The sequence below is a fragment of the Erinaceus europaeus genome, chromosome 19, assembly GCF_950295315.1.
Source record: "Erinaceus europaeus chromosome 19, mEriEur2.1, whole genome shotgun sequence".
Taxonomy (NCBI): domain Eukaryota; kingdom Metazoa; phylum Chordata; class Mammalia; order Eulipotyphla; family Erinaceidae; genus Erinaceus; species Erinaceus europaeus.
The window spans coordinates 41202187-41212782 of record NC_080180.1 but is presented as its reverse complement, the minus strand read 5'-3'; positions in this window follow the sequence as shown (position 1 = coordinate 41212782).

Here is a 10596-nt window from a genome sequence, read left to right as displayed (position 1 = left end):
ATTTGGGTTTTCTATATATTTTAGGAGTGTGACAGGCTGGAATAAGTTTAATTCCCATTATTTTTGTATAGGAGCCAGGACACAAAGAGTGAGAAATGAAGCAGAACAGAAGGCAGTTAATTGTGAAATTGATACTTAGTAGCTCAGTGATCCAGAATGCAGTATGAGTGGGAATCACTGAATTACTGATCCAGAACATACTTCATACCATCCCTTCATGCTACTTACACTCAAATCAAAGGGTAGATGGTGATATATCACTAATGAATTTTTCTAATTTAGAGAAACATTAAAGAGAACATTTGCTCAGTTGGTATTTGGAATTACTGAAGAACTATATTTATTAAACAGAATAAATAAAAATAGTGTGCTGCCTGTTGCAAGAATTATGATTTAACGTGTTTTGTTAAAAAATATTAATTTTCCTTTGTTTCCCTTGTTGTTTGATTGTTGTAGTTATTGTTGTTGTTACTATTGATGTCGTCGTTGTTGGATAGGACAGATAGCTATGGAGAGAGGAGGGGAAGGTAAAGAGGGGGAGAGAAAGATAGACACCTGCAGACCTGCTTCACCGCCTGTGAAGCGACTCCCCTGCAAGTGGGCAGCCGGGGGCTCGAACCCGGGTCCTTACACCAGTTCTTGCGCTTTGTGCCATCTGCGCTTAACCCGCTGCGCTACCGCCCGACTCCCAAACCTGTTTATGTTTAACTAGTCAGCAAAATGTTCTAAATTATTTCAACATACTAAGCACAATCCAGGAACATAATACTTTCACAATTTTATTTTACTTATAATTTAAATAAATTCAATTTGTACATTTTAATTTTATACTCACTACATTTTGACACAAATCAATAACTAACACCCAAAATAATAATAGAAATTATATTTTCATGACTGGGGAGGTAAGTCAGTGGTATACTAAAGGATCTGTGTCATGTTCAATCCTCTGCCTCATATGCTCAGAGAGGTACTCTGATTAAATACATAGGTAAGTAAATAAGCAAGTTAAGATTGCTCACAGAGTCATAATTCCCTCACATATGTTTAGCCATACATATAATATATAAAATCCTCACATATAACATTTAAAACCAGCTTGGTATTTTTCTTCCTTAGTTCTGACCACATTGGTCACAATGACCATGGATAATTTTATATAAGATATTAATAAATAACCCCTAGACATGCCCTTTGAGTCAAACTTTTATGCAGTAATTGAAGCTTTACTTTGAAGTCATAAGAAATGACAGCTATTCAAATACGCTAATATTGGGAGTTGGGCGGTAGCACAGCGGGTTAAGTGTACATGGCGCAAAGCATAAAGATGGGGTAAGGATCCAGGTTCAAGCACCAGGTTAGAGCTCCTGGCTCCCCACCTGCAGGGAAGTCGCTTTATAGGCGGTGAAGCAGGTCTGCAGGTGTCTATCTTTCTCTCCCCTTCTCTATCTTACCCTCCTCTCTCCATTTCTCTCTGTATTATCCAACAACGATGACATCAATAACTACAACAATAAAAAACACGGCAACAAAAGGGAATAAATATATAAATATTTAAAAAAATACACTAGTATTGATACAAAGGAAAGTCTCAATATAAAGTTTTAGATAATTCTCAGCAAATAGTTATTGTCTCTTTCCAGGTGTGATCTTTTTGTTTGTTTTTACTTATCCCTGCATCCTATGCTATACTGCTTACATTAGGTTGAGAAATAGGTAAACAGAGTGCATGGCTTATCATATGCTTGGTTCAAGTTCAAGTTCTGGCACAATAAAGTTCCAGAGCACTAGAGGAAGCTCAGGTCCTACTCTCAGGGGAACACTAGAGCCAAAGGGCCCTGCACTCCAGTTACCAAGACCCTTTGTTTTTGGCCCTGTCACTAAAAGGAAAGAGAATTTGAAGAACACCTAAAGAGGAAGTTACGTCCTTTGCTTCCCTTATCTAGAGGGAATAAAAAAGAAGAACACAAGAAGAAGTAGTAATAGATATAAGCATGGCTGAGAAAGGAAGATGAAAGAAGGGGCCGTAAGAAGTCTATAAGAGATCCCAGTTTGGGGGAGTCGGGCGGTAGCACAGCGTGGTGCAAAGCACAAGGACTGGCCTAAGAATCCCGGTTCGAGCCCCGGGATCCCCACCTACAGGGGAGTCTCTTCACAGGCGGTGAAGCAGGTCTGCAGGTGTCTGTCTTTATCTCCCCTTCTCTCTCTTCCCCTCCTCTCTACATTTCTCTCTGTCCTATCCAACAATGACGACATCAATAACTACAATAAAACAACAATAAGACAACAAGGACAACAAAAGGGAATAAATAAATAAATAAATGATCCCAGTTTGGTTAACTATTTGCTGTTTTATCCAAATAACCCATGTATCTCTCTATACATGATTTCATTTTCCTAAATAAAGCATACAATGCCTAACTATAGCCTTTCCAATCCCTTGTGGAACAAAACCATAATGAGCCAGACAAAATGGGGAAAACAATTTGGTCTCATCTTAATTTTCCAGCCCCTGCACATTTTGGCAACCACAAAGGGACTGAAAAATCAGGCATTGTAAACTTTGGTGAGGAAAACTGGGTCAGTCTCATCCCTCCACAACACTATGATGTCTTCTGCCTCTGTATTTAGATGAAACTGTCTTCCTGGGAATGGTGACTTAGTGCATTCACCAGGCCCCGATTCCACAAAATGAAATTAAAAATAAAATAAAATAAAAGTTCTCCCTTAATAAAAACTATGGATAAAATTTACATAGTAGAAAATATGACATACACTTCAAAAAGTGAGCATTTGTCAAGTGTGGATTTATAAATATCATTTGGCATTTTTGTTCTATATTATTATTGTTAATTTGTAATTGCCACCAGGGTTATCTCTAGGGCCTGATGCTTTATACAATAATCCACTACTCCTAGAAGATATTATTTTTCCTTTGATTTTTTTTTTTGCTTTCATTCTTTTTGAGAGACAGAGAGAATTTGAAAGTGAAGTGGAAATAGAGAGGGAGAGAGAAAGAAAGACACCTGAAGCACTGCTTCCTTATCTTGAAAGCTTCTCCCCATTTAAGGTGCAGACCAGGGGCTTAAATAGGGGTTCTTGTGCATGGCATTGTGTGCATTCTACCTGGTAATCCACTACTTGATTCCTAGGTGATTTTTAATAATTTTTTTATGCTTTGGGGTCACCAAAATACTACTAGAATTTTACAGACAGTACTATTATATTATCTTTCCAAAAGTCATTCTCCCTTTACCCTTAAAGACTTTTGAGATGTATACGAGCAAAATATATTCAGTTAAAACATTATGTTTCTCTATGAAATGGGAAATGATATTTGCATGTCATATATCAGACAAACAGTTAATAATCAAGAAATATATAGAAGTTAACAAAACTTGACAACCAAAATTCCAAATAAACCCATTGAAAATGGTGGAAAAGAACTAACCAGACTTTTCCTCAAGGAAGATAATGAAGGTATTCAGATGGCCAACATGGAAATGAAAAAATGTTCAAAATCACTAATTATTAGAGAAATGCACATCAAGATAGCAATGAGAGACCACCGCCACCCTACCCAGCACCTTCTTGCCCATACAAATTGCGTATATAAAAAAAAGGACAGAAATAACCAGACTTCCCTGGACAGACAACCCCACCAATGTGTCCTGGAGCTCCGCTTCCCTGGAGCTCTTCCCCACTAGGCAAAGAGAGAGACACACTGGGAATATGGATCGACATGTCAACGCCCATGTTCAGCGAGGAAGCAATTACAGAAGCCAGACCTTCCACCTTCTGCATCCCACAATGACCCTGGGTCCATACTCCTAGAGGGATAGAGAATAGTAAAGCTATCAGGGGAGGGGATGGGATAGGGGAGTTCTGGTGGTGGGAACTGTATGAAGTTGTATCCCTCTTATCCTATGGTTTAGTCATTGTTTCCTTTTTATAAATAAAAAATTTAAAAAAACAGGACAGAAACAAATAGTAGAAAAGATGGAGTGAACAGAACCCTGCTACAGTGTTCTGTAAACATAAAGTTTTACACATGACCCAGCAATTCTCTCCTAGCTATCTATTCAAGGAGCAAAAAATGCATATCCAAAACTATCTATGGACACTTATGTCTATGTGAGTACTATTTGGAATAGCCAATATTTGCAGACAACCCAAGTGTCCAGCAACACCTAACTTACACAAAGAATACTACACAGCTTTGATCAGCAATGGCAAATCCTCTTTGCTACATTATGGGCAGAACTTGAGGGAATCATGTGGAGTAGGAAAAAAAAAAAAAAAGGAGGGAGGACCGACCAATACCTGATGATATCACTAATAGATGGGATCTCAGAAATGAATCAAAGGAAAAAACATATGGTGAATGATCAATGAATTTTAGTCTATAGCAGCAGTTTGGGGAGTTCAGAGCAGGGAAGGGCAGAAACCTGGGAGGGGGAACAATGGTAGGGGATCTAGATTCCTATGGTGAAATAAGATGACAGTTTGGTGGAGGGTGAAACGTCCTGACACCTATCTTTAGGAAATGCACCCTCATACCAAAAATAACCCTATAAATCTACAGTCCGTCAATAAATTGAATACTTATGTTGGAAAATAAGTAATAATGGTAATAATAATCCTCAGTTTTCCTTGGTCTTTAGAAACATGTTATTTACTGATATTTTAGTATAATCATTTTGCCTATTGATTTTCTAAAAACCTCTTACTTTAACTAGCATACAACTATAAACTCCTTAAGAATTTTCCCTGGACTATAGTTTTCACAGGAAACAATTATTATACATAGTCTTGGAAAATGAGATATGATCAAAAGTTGCTGGGTGAGGTTTTTGAACAAGTGATTTAAGCAACTTTACCTGGCCACTTTCTTCACTGTCTACACTGTGCTCTTTCTTTCTTTCTTTTTTAAGATTTTACTTATTTATTCATGAGAAATGATAGGAGAGAGAGAAAGAACCAGATGTTACTCTGGTACATGTGCTGCCGGGAATTGAACTCAAGACCAAATGCTTGAGAGTCCAAAGCCTTATCCACAGCGCCACTTCCGGGGCCACCACTGTGTTCTTTGTCATTTGCCCCTTTCCTGACTATCTGCCTGGAGGTCAGATGGGATGACCAGATGGGAAGCTGCCAGATGACAACAGTGAGAGGAAACAATCGTATGCTGAAAAATGGCAGAGAAGGATAAATACTCCATGTCTGAATTAGTTTCCCCTGTATTTATTATTACATTAGGAAATAGAGCTTTTCCATAGTTAAATTAAATCGCTGTGTATCTGCTACATGCAAGCAAAAGAGATGGCTGACCTACTGACAGTTCTCTGTGTAATTTGGAAGAAAATAGTCACAGCTTGTCACCTACTAAACTTGTAATAGATTTTGAAAGTAAGCTGCTAGGAGTAAAAATAAACAGAAAAACTGTGATTTTTCACATCTTTGTATCCCCCACCCTCTTTGTGTTCCTTTTCTTTCCTAGAAAGGAAAGTTTAACCACAGTAAGTAATTTCAGTGTAGGACACATTTCTAGATTCTATGAGGAATACAAACTATAATACATACTTAAGAATTCAAATGTAACAATATAACAAAAAGTCTTTGAATAGGACAAATAATAGCGGTAATTACATGATAGAACATGAACTAGACTGTGGTAGTTAGTCCCTAATTTAGTTACTGTACAATCTTAAACAGGTTATTTAAAGTTTCTCTTTTTAAAAGACTTTTAAAATTTCTTTATTGCAGTATTTATTTGTTTATTAAATAAAAACAGAAACTAAGAGGGAAGGGGGGGATAGAAAGGAAGGGAAATCAAAGCCACCTGTAGCACTGCTTCACAATTCATAAATCTTTCCTCCTGTAGGTGGAACTGGAGGTTTGAACCCATGTCCTTGCTCATTGTAACATGTGCGCACAACCAGGTGCACTCCTACCTTGTCCCTTAAAGTTTCTAAGCTTTAATTTCCCCATCTGTAAATAATGATATTTGTTTTATTGGGTTATTGTACTGATATTTGCCATAATTACAAAATAAATTCTTAGTAGCTGGTGTGCATTAATTTTATATGCTTTCACATGTAAATATTGAAAGCATACAACTGAAAAGGGTCAGTATAACAGCCCACATGGATAGTTTGCTGCATTGTCATATGGGTGACCCAGGCTTGAGTCCAGACCCCACTGCCCTGAAGGAAGCTCAAGTGCTGTCACCACGTTCACTCCCTCTGCTTCTGTCTCCATAATAAAAGAAACAAAGAAAAACAAAACAAAACTATAAAATAAAATTATATGTTCTACATGTACATATATTAAAGAGAGAATACTCTTTTGTTTTTTTTAACCTCTAGGGTTATAGCCGGGGCTCGGTGCTGGCACTACAAATCCACTGTTCTTAGAAGCCATTTTTCCCTTTTTTTTCCTTTTTTTTTTTTTATAGGCTAGAACAGAGAGAAATTGAGACAGGAGGGCAAGATAGAGAGGTGGAGAGAGGGATAGCTACCTACAGTCCTGGTTCACTGTTTGTGAAGCAATCACCCTGCAGGTGGGGAACCAGGGGACTTGAAACGTTATCTTTGCGCCAGTCCTTGTGTTTAGTACTATGTGTGCCATGGCGTGGCTCCCCAGAGTGAATACTTTCTACACAGCCCAGCTTTGTCCTAGACATGGATGATTAAATTATTTTTATTTATTTTTTATAGAGGAAAACATTGGTGGAACCCTTTCCCACCTGAACCTCAAGAACATCTTTTATGATACAAACCCAGTTGCAAGGAAGACTAAAACAAAAACAAATCAATGGGACTACATCAAATTGAAGAGCTTCTGCACAGCAAAAAAAAAAAACACTCAAAGAGACCCCTCACAGAATGGAAGAAGATCTTCACATGCCATATATCAGACAAGAGTCTAGTCACCAAAATATACAAAGAGATCAGCAAACTTAGCACCAAAAAAGCAAATGACCCCATCCAAAAATGGACAGAGGATATAAACAGAACATTCACTACAGAAGAGATCCAAAAGGCTAACAAACCCATGAAAAACTGCTCCAGGTCACTGATTGTCAGAGAAATGCAAATAAAGACAACATTGAGATACCACCTCACCCTTGTGAGAATGCCATACATCAAAAAGGACAGCAGCAACAAATGCTGGAGAGGCTGTGGGAACAGAGGAACCTTAACTTAATTTTTGAACACCTGATCAGTTTTAGCAAGCTAAAAAGTCTTCAGGAAAGGAGATTATTACGTTTTTAATGTATCATCTTAAAACTTATTTGGTTTAAAATATGGAGTATGTTTTACCTAACTATAGAATAATGCAAGGAAGAGAAAAGAATATGGAGAAATATAGGGGTAGAGAAACACAAACTTGAAAGAGTAATACGTAGCATGTTGCTTATGTTCAGTTAGCATCTCTGCTTGTCAACTGGTAGAACTGATCTGTTGATTATGCATTAGAAGCCAGTACTTGTGGGGCTGGTCAGTGGTGCACCTGGTAGAGCAAACACTGTACATCACACTGTTTGTATAGAATTGACAAGATAGCTCACCTGGTATTTCACCTGCTTAGCCAAACATATGACCAGAGATTAAGCCTAATATCCACCCCATTAGAAGAATCATTGCTGTCCCTTTCTGTCTCTTTGGCTCATGAGAGTTTTGAGGTAAAATCACAGAGACATATATATTTACTTTAAGTTATGCTAACAACATAGATATGTTAATAAATATGTATATGTATGCATCTATACCTATATATCACACATTCATGCATTTACATTAAATTTCAATATATGGTGTTTCAAGTTAAATATAATTATTTACAAAATAAAATATTATTCATTTATTATGTATTTATTTATTTTCCCTTTTGTTGCCTTTGTCCTTTTTATTGTTGGTGTAGTTATTATTGTTGTTGTTACTGATGTCGTCTTTGTCAAATAGGGCAGAGAGAAATGGAGAGAAGAGGGGAAGACAGAGAAGAGGAGAGAAAGATAGACACATGCAGACCTACTTCACCGCCTGTGAAGAGACTCCCCTGCAGGTGGGGAGACCAGTGGCTGCAGCCTGGATCCTGCAGGTTCTCTCGCTTCATGCCACATGCGCTTAACCTGCTGCGCTACCTCCCTACTCCCATAATTTATTTCTTAACAATTTATTACTTTCAACTGTATCATAATGTTTTCAGAGCGTCTGAAATAAGCTATAAATCCTTTAAGAAATAGGTGTGTATGGACTTGAGGAAACTCTTTACTTTTTTATGCTTATTTGAATAATTATTTTAAGAAAACATTGAACTCAATTTTAGAGTATTTGCAATATCCTTACAGCAACTTAAAATATAAGCTTTTACTGCCACCTACTGGTAATCTGAGTAACTTCCAGATTTATTTACCTTTTTTTTTTCTTTTTAGGGTGAACTACTGATATATTTGGAATAACACAAATATTTCTAGTTACTGAATATATATTCTTGATATCAACAGAATATTTTATCATCACTATGATCTAGATGATGACTTATGTGAAGGAATCATATATTTATTATAGTGTCAAATGTTTAAAGAGCTTAACAGTAAACCACAGCTCTCAGACCAACTGTGTTAAATGTTTAAATATGACCTTTTATGACATAATTTATATTTTGAGTTTCAATTTCCTAAATAAAATTTTTATTTTTATTTAATTTAAAAACAACTACTTTCTAAGTCATTAATAAAAGTAGAGTTTGAAAATAATGTACTTTGCATATTCTTTAAATTTTATAAAAGTTTGCTAATTTTTAAATGTCTATGAATATAAAAGACTTTTTCATTAGCCAAATTTCATCATTCTAAACAATTATTAATTAATAAAACCTTTTCTATTGAAAAAGTGAAATATACAATATATGACATGGGTTATCATAAATCACAAATTACAACTCAAATATAAAACTGAAATTAATATTAATTAGAACTATAGAAAGTATGTCATAAACCTTTCTGAAGATAATGAGATGGAAAGACAACTCATAATTCACCTTTTCATTCCCTGCTTTAACTAACTTAACTGATCAAAATCCGAGCAATATTATCCAGTTTCACTCAATATTCCATGTCAAATTCTCCTTTTTTAGAAAAACCACATCCGGTTTCACCTAAAAAATACGTAACTTTCTATATTATAAAACCACTATCAGTTGCTGCTTTTCCTCGTCCTTTTATTTCCTATATGTCTTATATACTATAGCCATCAAATTTTGAGTCACTTACAAGTGTTAAATAACGAAAACAAGTAATATTCCAAAAGGGACAATGGTACGACAATAACTGCTAGATTTTAAATGTTAGAAAAAGGAGTGTTTTACATACACTTATCACTGGGAAAACAGAGGTTGTGCCTATGTTAACAACTGTACTGTGCACAATGAATCCCCCAATAAACTGTAAAAAAAAATAGAACATATATGATAGTTGTATAGATAGATAAATACATATATGTATCTTGCAAATATTATAATATGGCTGTAAAAGCAGTACTAAATCTTAACACAGGCAGATAAAAATGCATTCTTTTGTTAGACTGGATTTTTCTGCCAATAAATCTCTCCGTCCCAGCGGGCTAGTCATTATAGATAATTGGTTGGTGTATTATTTCCATGCTGACTAGAATGGTTATGTTACTAAAAGCATTTTTATAGGCAGTATATTGACTCTTGCATAATTTAAGAAAAAATGAATCTCATAAAACACCTGGTATTCATTAGTACTTTTTACCCATCTATTTCCTGCTCAATATTTTGATCACTTACCCCCTTCTGTGCAGATGACAGAAAAAAAGTGAGAATTTATTTTTATAAGCCAAGCACAAAGTGCAGCACACACATTTGTTTTCCTACTGTTTCTCTTTTTTGTTGAAGATGAGATAGATCTAGCGAAGTACATAGGAAAGTGTTGAATGAGAAGAAAATTATGAAAACTCAACTGGCATTATCTCCGCTTTGACTTCCATTTTCTGTCAGCTTGGGAATTGTGGCTGAATCTGTAAAAAGAAATTAGCAAAGACTTGGGGATAAGTTCCTAATCTACAATTAATGAGCACTTTCCTGTGATGGCTCTTCTACAGTGTTGGGTAATACAGAAAGTCATTCACAAAGAAAAGTTCATTTTCCTGTTGGTAACTAATCTTGACTTTGTTATCAATTTTTTTTACTAGCATACAAGCTTACAGCCCTGTATCTGAAAAGCATGAAGAAAATATTCTAATAAGAAAATATTCTAATAATAAAATATAGTCATAAACAATCCAATGGCACAAACTTTGTCTATTTTACATCATAATAGTTCTACATTTTCTTATGTAAATATGAGATGTGAGAATAGTTTACTATAATTCATATTTTATTATAGCTTATATAAGTAAATGCAAATTTATATAAGCAAAAGTCAATAGTGAATATTTATGCCATCTCATGTAATAATTAGATTTACTATCTCAGTAACTATAGTATATATGTGATAAATATCTTTATTTACACTTACTTTATCCTAGTTACAAATTGTGTTCTGCTAGCTAATGTGTATCTGGAATA